This window comes from Pollachius pollachius (assembly GCF_949987615.1).
Source record: "Pollachius pollachius genome assembly, chromosome: 7".
NCBI lineage: Eukaryota > Metazoa > Chordata > Actinopteri > Gadiformes > Gadidae > Pollachius > Pollachius pollachius.
Genome location: NC_136940.1, coordinates 14,162,829 through 14,176,019, shown reverse-complemented (window position 1 = coordinate 14,176,019; position 13,191 = coordinate 14,162,829).

Genomic DNA, 13,191 nt, shown 5'->3' with positions numbered 1-13,191 from the left:
TTAAATAACCCTTTTGTAAGCATAATAACACGTTTCCATTGAAAGTAACTGAAATATTCACTTTTCTAGTTTTTATGTGTGCAAAATGCTTTTCAGAGCGAGAGAAGCACTTTTTGACCAACAATGTGATTCTGACCTTTCAATTTTGATATTGCTCAAAACGAATGGAATTCACTCCCAAATGGTGGTTTATGCTTAAATAACCCTTTTGTAAGCATAATAACACGTTTGAATTGAAAGAAACAGAAATATTCACTTGTCAGGTTTTTATGCGTGCAAAATGCTTTTCAGAGCGAGAGAAGCACTTTTTGACCAACAATGTGATTCTGACCTTTCAATTTTGATATTGCTCAAAACTAATGGAATTCACTCCCAAATGGTGGTTTATGCTTAAATAACCCTTTTGTAAGCATAATAACACGTTTCCATTGAAAGTAACTGAAATATTCACTTTTCTAGTTTTTATGTGTGCAAAATGCTTTTCAGAGCGAGAGAAGCACTTTTTGACCAACAATGTGATTCTGACCTTTCAATTTTGATATTGCTCAAAACTAATGGAATTCACTCCCAAATGGTGGTTTATGCTTAAATAACCCTTTTGTAAGCATAATAACACGTTTCCATTGAAAGTAACTGAAATATTCACTTTTCTAGTTTTTATGTGTGCAAAATGCTTTTCAGAGCGAGAGAAGCACTTTTGGACCAACAATGTGATTCTGACCTTTCAATTTTGATATTGCTCAAAACGAATGGAATTCACTCCCAAATGGTGGTTTATGCTTAAATAACCCTTTTGTAAGCATAATAACACGTTTCCATTGAAAGTAACTGAAATATTCACTTTTCTAGTTTTTATGTGTGCAAAATGCTTTTCAGAGCGAGAGAAGCACTTTTGGACCAACAATGTGATTCTGACCTTTCAATGTTGATATTGCTCAAAACGAATGGAATTCACTCCCAAATGGTGGTTTATGCTTAAATAACCCTTTTGTAAGCATAATAACACGTTTGAAATGAAAGAAACAGAAATATTCACTTGTCAAGTTTTTATGCGTGCAAAATGCTTTTCAGAGCGAGAGAAGCACTTTTTGACCAACAATGCGATTCAAACCTTACAATGTTGATATTGCTCAAAACTAATGGAATTCACTCCCAAATGGTGGTTTATGCTTAAATAACCCTTTTGTAAGCATAATAACACGTGTCCATTGAAAGAAACAGAAATATTCACTTGTCAAGTTTTTATGCGTGCAAAATGCTTTTCAGAGCGAGAGAAGCACTTTTTGACCAACAATGTGATTCTGACCTTTCAATTTTGATATTGCTCAAAACTAATGGAATTCACTCCCAAATGGTGGTTTATGCTTAAATAACCCTTTTGTAAGCATAATAACACGTTTCCATTGAAAGTAACTGAAATATTCACTTTTCTAGTTTTTATGTGTGCAAAATGCTTTTCAGAGCGAGAGAAGCACTTTTGGACCAACAATGTGATTCTGACCTTTCAATTTTGATATTGCTCAAAACTAATGGAATTCACTCCCAAATGGTGGTTTATGCTTAAATAACCCTTTTGTAAGCATAATAACACGTTTCCATTGAAAGTAACTGAAATATTCACTTTTCTAGTTTTTATGTGTGCAAAATGCTTTTCAGAGCGAGAGAAGCACTTTTGGACCAACAATGTGATTCTGACCTTTCAATTTTGATATTGCTCAAAACTAATGGAATTCACTCCCAAATGGTGGTTTATGCTTAAATAACCCTTTTGTAAGCATAATAACACGTTTCCATTGAAAGTAACTGAAATATTCACTTTTCTAGTTTTTATGTGTGCAAAATGCTTTTCAGAGCGAGAGAAGCACTTTTGGACCAACAATGTGATTCTGACCTTTCAATTTTGATATTGCTCAAAACTAATGGAATTCACTCCCAAATGGTGGTTTATGCTTAAATAACCCTTTTGTAAGCATAATAACACGTTTGAATTGAAAGAAACAGAAATATTCACTTGTCAAGTTTTTATGCGTGCAAAATGCTTTTCAGAGCGAGAGAAGCACTTTTTGACCAACAATGTGATTCTGACCTTTCAATTTTGATATTGCTCAAAACTAATGGAATTCACTCCCAAATGGTGGTTTATGCTTAAATAACCCTTTTGTAAGCATAATAACACGTGTCCATTGAAAGAAACAGAAATATTCACTTGTCAAGTTTTTATGCGTGCAAAATGCTTTTCAGAGCGAGAGAAGCACTTTTTGACCAACAATGTGATTCTGACCTTTCAATTTTGATATTGCTCAAAACTAATGGAATTCACTCCCAAATGGTGGTTTATGCTTAAATAACCCTTTTGTAAGCATAATAACACGTTTCCATTGAAAGTAACTGAAATATTCACTTTTCTAGTTTTTATGTGTGCAAAATGCTTTTCAGAGCGAGAGAAGCACTTTTGGACCAACAATGTGATTCTGACCTTTCAATTTTGATATTGCTCAAAACGAATGGAATTCACTTCCAAATGGTGGTTTATGCTTAAATAACCCTTTTGTAAGCATAATAACACGTTTCCATTGAAAGTAACTGAAATATTCACTTTTCTAGTTTTTATGTGTGCAAAATGCTTTTCAGAGCGAGAGAAGCACTTTTGGACCAACAATGTGATTCTGACCTTTCAATTTTGATATTGCTCAAAACTAATGGAATTCACTCCCAAATGGTGGTTTATGCTTAAATAACCCTTTTGTAAGCATAATAACACGTTTCCATTGAAAGTAACTGAAATATTCACTTTTCTAGTTTTTATGTGTGCAAAATGCTTTTCAGAGCGAGAGAAGCACTTTTTGACCAACAATGTGATTCTGACCTTTCAATTTTGATATTGCTCAAAACTAATGGAATTCACTCCCAAATGGTGGTTTATGCTTAAATAACCCTTTTGTAAGCATAATAACACGTTTCCATTGAAAGTAACTGAAATATTCACTTTTCTAGTTTTTATGTGTGCAAAATGCTTTTCAGAGCGAGAGAAGCACTTTTTGACCAACAATGTGATTCTGACCTTACAATGTTGATATTGCTCAAAACTAACGGAATTCACTCCCAAATGGTGGTTTATGCTTAAATAACCCTTTTGTAAGCATAATAACACGTTTGAATTGAAAGAAACAGAAATATTCACTTGTCAGGTTTTTATGCGTGCAAAATGCTTTTCAGAGCGAGAGAAGCACTTTTTGACCAACAATGTGATTCTGACCTTTCAATTTTGATATTGCTCAAAACTAATGGAATTCACTCCCAAATGGTGGTTTATGCTTAAATAACCCTTTTGTAAGCATAATAACACGTTTCCATTGAAAGTAACTGAAATATTCACTTTTCTAGTTTTTATGTGTGCAAAATGCTTTTCAGAGCGAGAGAAGCACTTTTTGACCAACAATGTGATTCTGACCTTTCAATTTTGATATTGCTCAAAACTAATGGAATTCACTCCCAAATGGTGGTTTATGCTTAAATAACCCTTTTGTAAGCATAATAACACGTTTCCATTGAAAGTAACTGAAATATTCACTTTTCTAGTTTTTATGTGTGCAAAATGCTTTTCAGAGCGAGAGAAGCACTTTTGGACCAACAATGTGATTCTGACCTTTCAATTTTGATATTGCTCAAAACTAATGGAATTCACTCCCAAATGGTGGTTTATGCTTAAATAACCCTTTTGTAAGCATAATAACACGTTTCCATTGAAAGTAACTGAAGTATTCACTTTTCTAGTTTTTATGTGTGCAAAATGCTTTTCAGAGCGAGAGAAGCACTTTTGGACCAACAATGTGATTCTGACCTTTCAATGTTGATATTGCTCAAAACGAATGGAATTCACTCCCAAATGGTGGTTTATGCTTAAATAACCCTTTTGTAACCATAATAACACGTTTGAATTGAAAGAAACAGAAATATTCACTTGTCAAGTTTTTATGCGTGCAAAATGCTTTTCAGAGCGAGAGAAGCACTTTTTGACCAACAATGCGATTCAAACCTTACAATGTTGATATTGCTCAAAACTAATGGAATTCACTCCCAAATGGTGGTTTATGCTTAAATAACCCTTTTGTAAGCATAATAACACGTGTCCATTGAAAGAAACAGAAATATTCACTTGTCAAGTTTTTATGTGTGCAAAATGCTTTTCAGAGCGAGAGAAGCACTTTTTCACCAACAATGTGATTCTGACCTTTCAATTTTGATATTGCTCAAAACTAATGGAATTCACTCCCAAATGGTGGTTTATGCTTAAATAACCCTTTTGTAAGCATAATAACACGTTTCCATTGAAAGTAACTGAAATATTCACTTTTCTAGTTTTTATGTGTGCAAAATGCTTTTCAGAGCGAGAGAAGCACTTTTGGACCAACAATGTGATTCTGACCTTTCAATTTTGATATTGCTCAAAACTAATGGAATTCACTCCCAAATGGTGGTTTATGCTTAAATAACCCTTTTGTAAGCATAATAACACGTTTGAATTGAAAGAAACAGAAATATTCACTTGTCAAGTTTTTATGCGTGCAAAATGCTTTTCAGAGCGAGAGAAGCACTTTTTGACCAACAATGTGATTCTGACCTTTCAATTTTGATATTGCTCAAAACTAATGGAATTCACTCCCAAATGGTGGTTTATGCTTAAATAACCCTTTTGTAAGCATAATAACACGTGTCCATTGAAAGAAACAGAAATATTCACTTGTCAAGTTTTTATGCTTGCAAAATGCTTTTCAGAGCGAGAGAAGCACTTTTTGACCAACAATGTGATTCTGACCTTTCAATTTTGATATTGCTCAAAACTAATGGAATTCACTCCCAAATGGTGGTTTATGCTTAAATAACCCTTTTGTAAGCATAATAACACGTTTCCATTGAAAGTAACTGAAATATTCACTTTTCTAGTTTTTATGTGTGCAAAATGCTTTTCAGAGCGAGAGAAGCACTTTTGGACCAACAATGTGATTCTGACCTTTCAATTTTGATATTGCTCAAAACTAATGGAATTCACTCCCAAATGGTGGTTTATGCTTAAATAACCCTTTTGTAAGCATAATAACACGTTTCCATTGAAAGTAACTGAAATATTCACTTTTCTAGTTTTTATGTGTGCAAAATGCTTTTCAGAGCGAGAGAAGCACTTTTGGACCAACAATGTGATTCTGACCTTTCAATTTTGATATTGCTCAAAACTAATGGAATTCACTCCCAAATGGTGGTTTATGCTTAAATAACCCTTTTGTAAGCATAATAACACGTTTCCATTGAAAGTAACTGAAATATTCACTTTTCTAGTTTTTATGTGTGCAAAATGCTTTTCAGAGCGAGAGAAGCACTTTTTGACCAACAATGTGATTCTGACCTTTCAATTTTGATATTGCTCAAAACTAATGGAATTCACTCCCAAATGGTGGTTTATGCTTAAATAACCCTTTTGTAAGCATAATAACACGTTTCCATTGAAAGTAACTGAAATATTCACTTTTCTAGTTTTTAAGTGTGCAAAATGCTTTTCAGAGCGAGAGAAGCACTTTTTGACCAACAATGTGATTCTGACCTTACAATGTTGATATTGCTCAAAACTAATGGAATTCACTCCCAAATGGTGGTTTATGCTTAAATAACCCTTTTGTAAGCATAATAACACGTTTGAATTGAAAGAAACAGAAATATTCACTTGTCAGGTTTTTATGCGTGCAAAATGCTTTTCAGAGCGAGAGAAGCACTTTTTGACCAACAATGTGATTCTGACCTTTCAATGTTGATATTGCTCAAAACTAATGGAATTCACTCCCAAATGGTGGTTTATGCTTAAATAACCCTTTTGTAAGCATAATAACACGTTTCCATTGAAAGTAACTGAAATATTCACTTTTCTAGTTTTTATGTGTGCAAAATGCTTTTCAGAGCGAGAGAAGCACTTTTTGACCAACAATGTGATTCTGACCTTTCAATTTTGATATTGCTCAAAACTAATGGAATTCACTCCCAAATGGTGGTTTATGCTTAAATAACCCTTTTGTAAGCATAATAACACGTTTACATTGAAAGTAACTGAAATATTCACTTTTCTAGTTTTTATGTGTGCAAAATGCTTTTCAGAGCGAGAGAAGCACTTTTGGACCAACAATGTGATTCTGACCTTTCAATTTTGATATTGCTCAAAACTAATGGAATTCACTCCCAAATGGTGGTTTATGCTTAAATAACCCTTTTGTAAGCATAATAACACGTTTCCATTGAAAGTAACTGAAGTATTCACTTTTCTAGTTTTTATGTGTGCAAAATGCTTTTCAGAGCGAGAGAAGCACTTTTGGACCAACAATGTGATTCTGACCTTTCAATGTTGATATTGCTCAAAACGAATGGAATTCACTCCCAAATGGTGGTTTATGTTTAAATAACCCTTTTGTAAGCATAATAACCCGTTTGAATTGAAAGAAACAGAAATATTCACTTGTCAAGTTTTTATGCGTGCAAAATGCTTTTCAGAGCGAGAGAAGCACTTTTTGACCAACAATGCGATTCAAACCTTACAAAGTTGATATTGCTCAAAACTAATGGAATTCACTCCCAAATGGTGGTTTATGCTTAAATAACCCTTTTGTAAGCATAATAACACGTGTCCATTGAAAGAAACAGAAATATTCACTTGTCAAGTTTTTATGTGTGCAAAATGCTTTTCAGAGCGAGAGAAGCACTTTTTGACCAACAATGTGATTCTGACCTTTCAATTTTGATATTGCTCAAAACTAATGGAATTCACTCCCAAATGGTGGTTTATGCTTAAATAACCCTTTTGTAAGCATAATAACACGTTTCCATTGAAAGTAACTGAAATATTCACTTTTCTAGTTTTTATGTGTGCAAAATGCTTTTCAGAGCGAGAGAAGCACTTTTGGACCAACAATGTGATTCTGACCTTTCAATTTTGATATTGCTCAAAACTAATGGAATTCACTCCCAAATGGTGGTTTATGCTTAAATAACCCTTTTGTAAGCATAATAACACGTTTCCATTGAAAGTAACTGAAATATTCACTTTTCTAGTTTTTATGTGTGCAAAATGCTTTTCAGAGTGAGAGAAGCACTTTTGGACCAACAATGTGATTCTGACCTTTCAATTTTGATATTGCTCAAAACTAATGGAATTCACTCCCAAATGGTGGTTTATGCTTAAATAACCCTTTTGTAAGCATAATAACACGTTTCCATTGAAAGTAACTGAAATATTCACTTTTCTAGTTTTTATGTGTGCAAAATGCTTTTCAGAGCGAGAGAAGCACTTTTGGACCAACAATGTGATTCTGACCTTTCAATTTTGATATTGCTCAAAACTAATGGAATTCACTCCCAAATGGTGGTTTATGCTTAAATAACCCTTTTGTAAGCATAATAACACGTTTCCATTGAAAGTAACTGAAATATTCACTTTTCTAGTTTTTATGTGTGCAAAATGCTTTTCAGAGCGAGAGAAGCACTTTTGGACCAACAATGTGATTCTGACCTTTCAATTTTGATATTGCTCAAAACTAATGGAATTCACTCCCAAATGGTGGTTTATGCTTAAATAACCCTTTTGTAAGCATAATAACACGTTTCCATTGAAAGTAACTGAAATATTCACTTTTCTAGTTTTTATTTGTGCAAAATGCTTTTCAGAGCGAGAGAAGCACTTTTGGACCAAGAATGTGATTCTGACCTTTCAATGTTGATATTGCTCAAAACGAATGGAATTCACTCCCAAATGTGGGTTTATGCTTAAATAACCCTTTTGTAAGCATAATAACACGTTTGAATTGAAAGAAACAGAAATATTCAATTGTCAAGTTTTTATGCGTGCAAAATGCTTTTCAGAGCGAGAGAAGCACTTTTTGACCAACAATGCGATTCTGACCTTTCAATTTTGATATTGCTCAAAACTAATGGAATTCACTCCCAAATGGTGGTTTATGCTTAAATAACCCTTTTGTAAGCATAATAACACGTTTCCATTGAAAGTAACTGAAATATTCACTTTTCTAGTTTTTATGTGTGCAAAATGCTTTTCAGAGCGAGAGAAGCACTTTTGGACCAACAATGTGATTCTGACCTTTCAATGTTGATATTGCTCAAAACGAATGGAATTCACTCCCAAATGGTGGTTTATGTTTAAATAACCCTTTTGTAAGCATAATAACACGTTTGAATTGAAAGAAACAGAAATATTCACTTGTCAAGTTTTTATGCGTGCAAAATGCTTTTCAGAGCGAGAGAAGCACTTTTTGACCAACAATGTGATTCTGACCTTTCAATTTTGATATTGCTCAAAACTAATGGAATTCACTCCCAAATGGTGGTTTATGCTTAAATAACCCTTTTGTAAGCATAATAACACGTTTCCATTGAAAGTAACTGAAATATTCACTTTTCTAGTTTTTATGTGTGCAAAATGCTTTTCAGAGCGAGAGAAGCACTTTTTGACCAACAATGTGATTCTGACCTTTCAATGTTGATATTGCTCAAAACGAATGGAATTCACTCCCAAATGGTGGTTTATGCTTAAATAACCCTTTTGTAAGCATAATAACACGTTTGAATTGAAAGAAACAGAAATATTCACTTGTCAAGTTTTTATGCGTGCAAAATGCTTTTCAGAGCGAGAGAAGCACTTTTTGACCAACAATGTGATTCTGACCTTTCAATTTTGATATTGCTCAAAACGAATGGAATTCACTCCCAAATGGTGGTTTATGCTTAAATAACCCTTTTGTAAGCATAATAACACGTTTGAATTGAAAGAAACAGAAATATTCACTTGTCAAGTTTTTATGCGTGCAAAATGCTTTTCAGAGCGAGAGAAGCACTTTTTGACCAACAATGTGATTCTGACCTTTCAATTTTGATATTGCTCAAAACTAATGGAATTCACTCCCAAATGGTGGTTTATGCTTAAATAACCCTTTTGTAAGCATAATAACACGTTTCCATTGAAAGTAACTGAAATATTCACTTTTCTAGTTTTTATGTGTGCAAAATGCTTTTCAGAGCGAGAGAAGCACTTTTGGACCAACAATGTGATTCTGACCTTTCAATTTTGATATTGCTCAAAACTAATGGAATTCACTCCCAAATGGTGGTTTATGCTTAAATAACCCTTTTGTAAGCATAATAACACGTTTCCATTGAAAGTAACTGAAATATTCACTTTTCTAGTTTTTATGTGTGCAAAATGCTTTTCAGAGCGAGAGAAGCACTTTTGGACCAACAATGTGATTCTGACCTTTCAATTTTGATATTGCTCAAAACTAATGGAATTCACTCCCAAATGGTGGTTTATGCTTAAATAACCCTTTTGTAAGCATAATAACACGTTTCCATTGAAAGTAACTGAAATATTCACTTTTCTAGTTTTTATGTGTGCAAAATGCTTTTCAGAGCGAGAGAAGCACTTTTGGACCAAGAATGTGATTCTGACCTTTCAATGTTGATATTGCTCAAAACGAATGGAATTCACTCCCAAATGTGGGTTTATGCTTAAATAACCCTTTTGTAAGCATAATAACACGTTTGAATTGAAAGAAACAGAAATATTCACTTGTCAAGTTTTTATGCGTGCAAAATGCTTTTCAGAGCGAGAGAAGCACTTTTTGACCAACAATGCGATTCAAACCTTACAATGTTGATATTGCTCAAAACTAATGGAATTCACTCCCAAATGGTGGTTTATGCTTAAATAACCCTTTTGTAAGCATAATAACACGTGTCCATTGAAAGAAACAGAAATATTCACTTGTAAAGTTTTTATGCGTGCAAAATGCTTTTCAGAGCGAGAGAAGCACTTTTTGACCAACAATGTGATTCTGACCTTTCAATTTTGATATTGCTCAAAACTAATGGAATTCACTCCCAAATGGTGGTTTATGCTTAAATAACCCTTTTGTAAGCATAATAACACGTTTCCATTGAAAGTAACTGAAATATTCACTTTTCTAGTTTTTATGTGTGCAAAATGCTTTTCAGAGCGAGAGAAGCACTTTTTGACCAACAATGTGATTCTGACCTTTCAATTTTGATATTGCTCAAAACTAATGGAATTCACTCCCAAATGGTGGTTTATGCTTAAATAACCCTTTTGTAAGCATAATAACACGTTTCCATTGAAAGTAGCTGAAATATTCACTTTTCTAGTTTTTAAGTGTGCAAAATGCTTTTCAGAGCGAGAGAAGCACTTTTTGACCAACAATGCGATTCAAACCTTACAAAGTTGATATTGCTCAAAACTAATGGAATTCACTCCCAAATGGTGGTTTATGCTTAAATAACCCTTTTGTAAGCATAATAACACGTGTCCATTGAAAGAAACAGAAATATTCACTTGTCAAGTTTTTATGTGTGCAAAATGCTTTTCAGAGCGAGAGAAGCACTTTTTGACCAACAATGTGATTCTGACCTTTCAATTTTGATATTGCTCAAAACTAATGGAATTCACTCCCAAATGGTGGTTTATGCTTAAATAACCCTTTTGTAAGCATAATAACACGTTTCCATTGAAAGTAACTGAAATATTCACTTTTCTAGTTTTTATGTGTGCAAAATGCTTTTCAGAGCGAGAGAAGCACTTTTGGACCAACAATGTGATTCTGACCTTTCAATTTTGATATTGCTCAAAACTAATGGAATTCACTCCCAAATGGTGGTTTATGCTTAAATAACCCTTTTGTAAGCATAATAACACGTTTCCATTGAAAGTAACTGAAATATTCACTTTTCTAGTTTTTATGTGTGCAAAATGCTTTTCAGAGTGAGAGAAGCACTTTTGGACCAACAATGTGATTCTGACCTTTCAATTTTGATATTGCTCAAAACTAATGGAATTCACTCCCAAATGGTGGTTTATGCTTAAATAACCCTTTTGTAAGCATAATAACACGTTTCCATTGAAAGTAACTGAAATATTCACTTTTCTAGTTTTTATGTGTGCAAAATGCTTTTCAGAGCGAGAGAAGCACTTTTGGACCAACAATGTGATTCTGACCTTTCAATTTTGATATTGCTCAAAACTAATGGAATTCACTCCCAAATGGTGGTTTATGCTTAAATAACCCTTTTGTAAGCATAATAACACGTTTCCATTGAAAGTAACTGAAATATTCACTTTTCTAGTTTTTATGTGTGCAAAATGCTTTTCAGAGCGAGAGAAGCACTTTTGGACCAACAATGTGATTCTGACCTTTCAATTTTGATATTGCTCAAAACTAATGGAATTCACTCCCAAATGGTGGTTTATGCTTAAATAACCCTTTTGTAAGCATAATAACACGTTTCCATTGAAAGTAACTGAAATATTCACTTTTCTAGTTTTTATGTGTGCAAAATGCTTTTCAGAGCGAGAGAAGCACTTTTGGACCAACAATGTGATTCTGACCTTTCAATTTTGATATTGCTCAAAACTAATGGAATTCACTCCCAAATGGTGGTTTATGCTTAAATAACCCTTTTGTAAGCATAATAACACGTTTCCATTGAAAGTAACTGAAATATTCACTTTTCTAGTTTTTATTTGTGCAAAATGCTTTTCAGAGCGAGAGAAGCACTTTTGGACCAAGAATGTGATTCTGACCTTTCAATGTTGATATTGCTCAAAACGAATGGAATTCACTCCCAAATGTGGGTTTATGCTTAAATAACCCTTTTGTAAGCATAATAACACGTTTGAATTGAAAGAAACAGAAATATTCACTTGTCAAGTTTTTATGCGTGCAAAATGCTTTTCAGAGCGAGAGAAGCACTTTTTGACCAACAATGCGATTCTGACCTTTCAATTTTGATATTGCTCAAAACTAATGGAATTCACTCCCAAATGGTGGTTTATGCTTAAATAACCCTTTTGTAAGCATAATAACACGTTTCCATTGAAAGTAACTGAAATATTCACTTTTCTAGTTTTTATGTGTGCAAAATGCTTTTCAGAGCGAGAGAAGCACTTTTGGACCAACAATGTGATTCTGACCTTTCAATGTTGATATTGCTCAAAACGAATGGAATTCACTCCCAAATGGTGGTTTATGTTTAAATAACCCTTTTGTAAGCATAATAACACGTTTGAATTGAAAGAAACAGAAATATTCACTTGTCAAGTTTTTATGCGTGCAAAATGCTTTTCAGAGCGAGAGAAGCACTTTTTGACCAACAATGTGATTCTGACCTTTCAATTTTGATATTGCTCAAAACTAATGGAATTCACTCCCAAATGGTGGTTTATGCTTAAATAACCCTTTTGTAAGCATAATAACACGTTTCCATTGAAAGTAACTGAAATATTCACTTTTCTAGTTTTTATGTGTGCAAAATGCTTTTCAGAGCGAGAGAAGCACTTTTTGACCAACAATGTGATTCTGACCTTTCAATGTTGATATTGCTCAAAACGAATGGAATTCACTCCCAAATGGTGGTTTATGCTTAAATAACCCTTTTGTAAGCATAATAACACGTTTGAATTGAAAGAAACAGAAATATTCACTTGTCAAGTTTTTATGCGTGCAAAATGCTTTTCAGAGCGAGAGAAGCACTTTTTGACCAACAATGTGATTCTGACCTTTCAATTTTGATATTGCTCAAAACTAATGGAATTCACTCCCAAATGGTGGTTTATGCTTAAATAACCCTTTTGTAAGCATAATAACACGTTTCCATTGAAAGTAACTGAAATATTCACTTTTCTAGTTTTTATGTGTGCAAAATGCTTTTCAGAGCGAGAGAAGCACTTTTGGACCAACAATGTGATTCTGACCTTTCAATTTTGATATTGCTCAAAACTAATGGAATTCACTCCCAAATGGTGGTTTATGCTTAAATAACCCTTTTGTAAGCATAATAACACGTTTCCATTGAAAGTAACTGAAATATTCACTTTTCTAGTTTTTATGTGTGCAAAATGCTTTTCAGAGCGAGAGAAGCACTTTTGGACCAACAATGTGATTCTGACCTTTCAATTTTGATATTGCTCAAAACGAATGGAATTCACTCCCAAATGGTGGTTTATGCTTAAATAACCCTTTTGTAAGCATAATAACACGTTTCCATTGAAAGTAACTGAAATATTCACTTTTCTAGTTTTTATGTGTGCAAAATGCTTTTCAGAGCGAGAGAAGCACTTTTGGACCAACAATG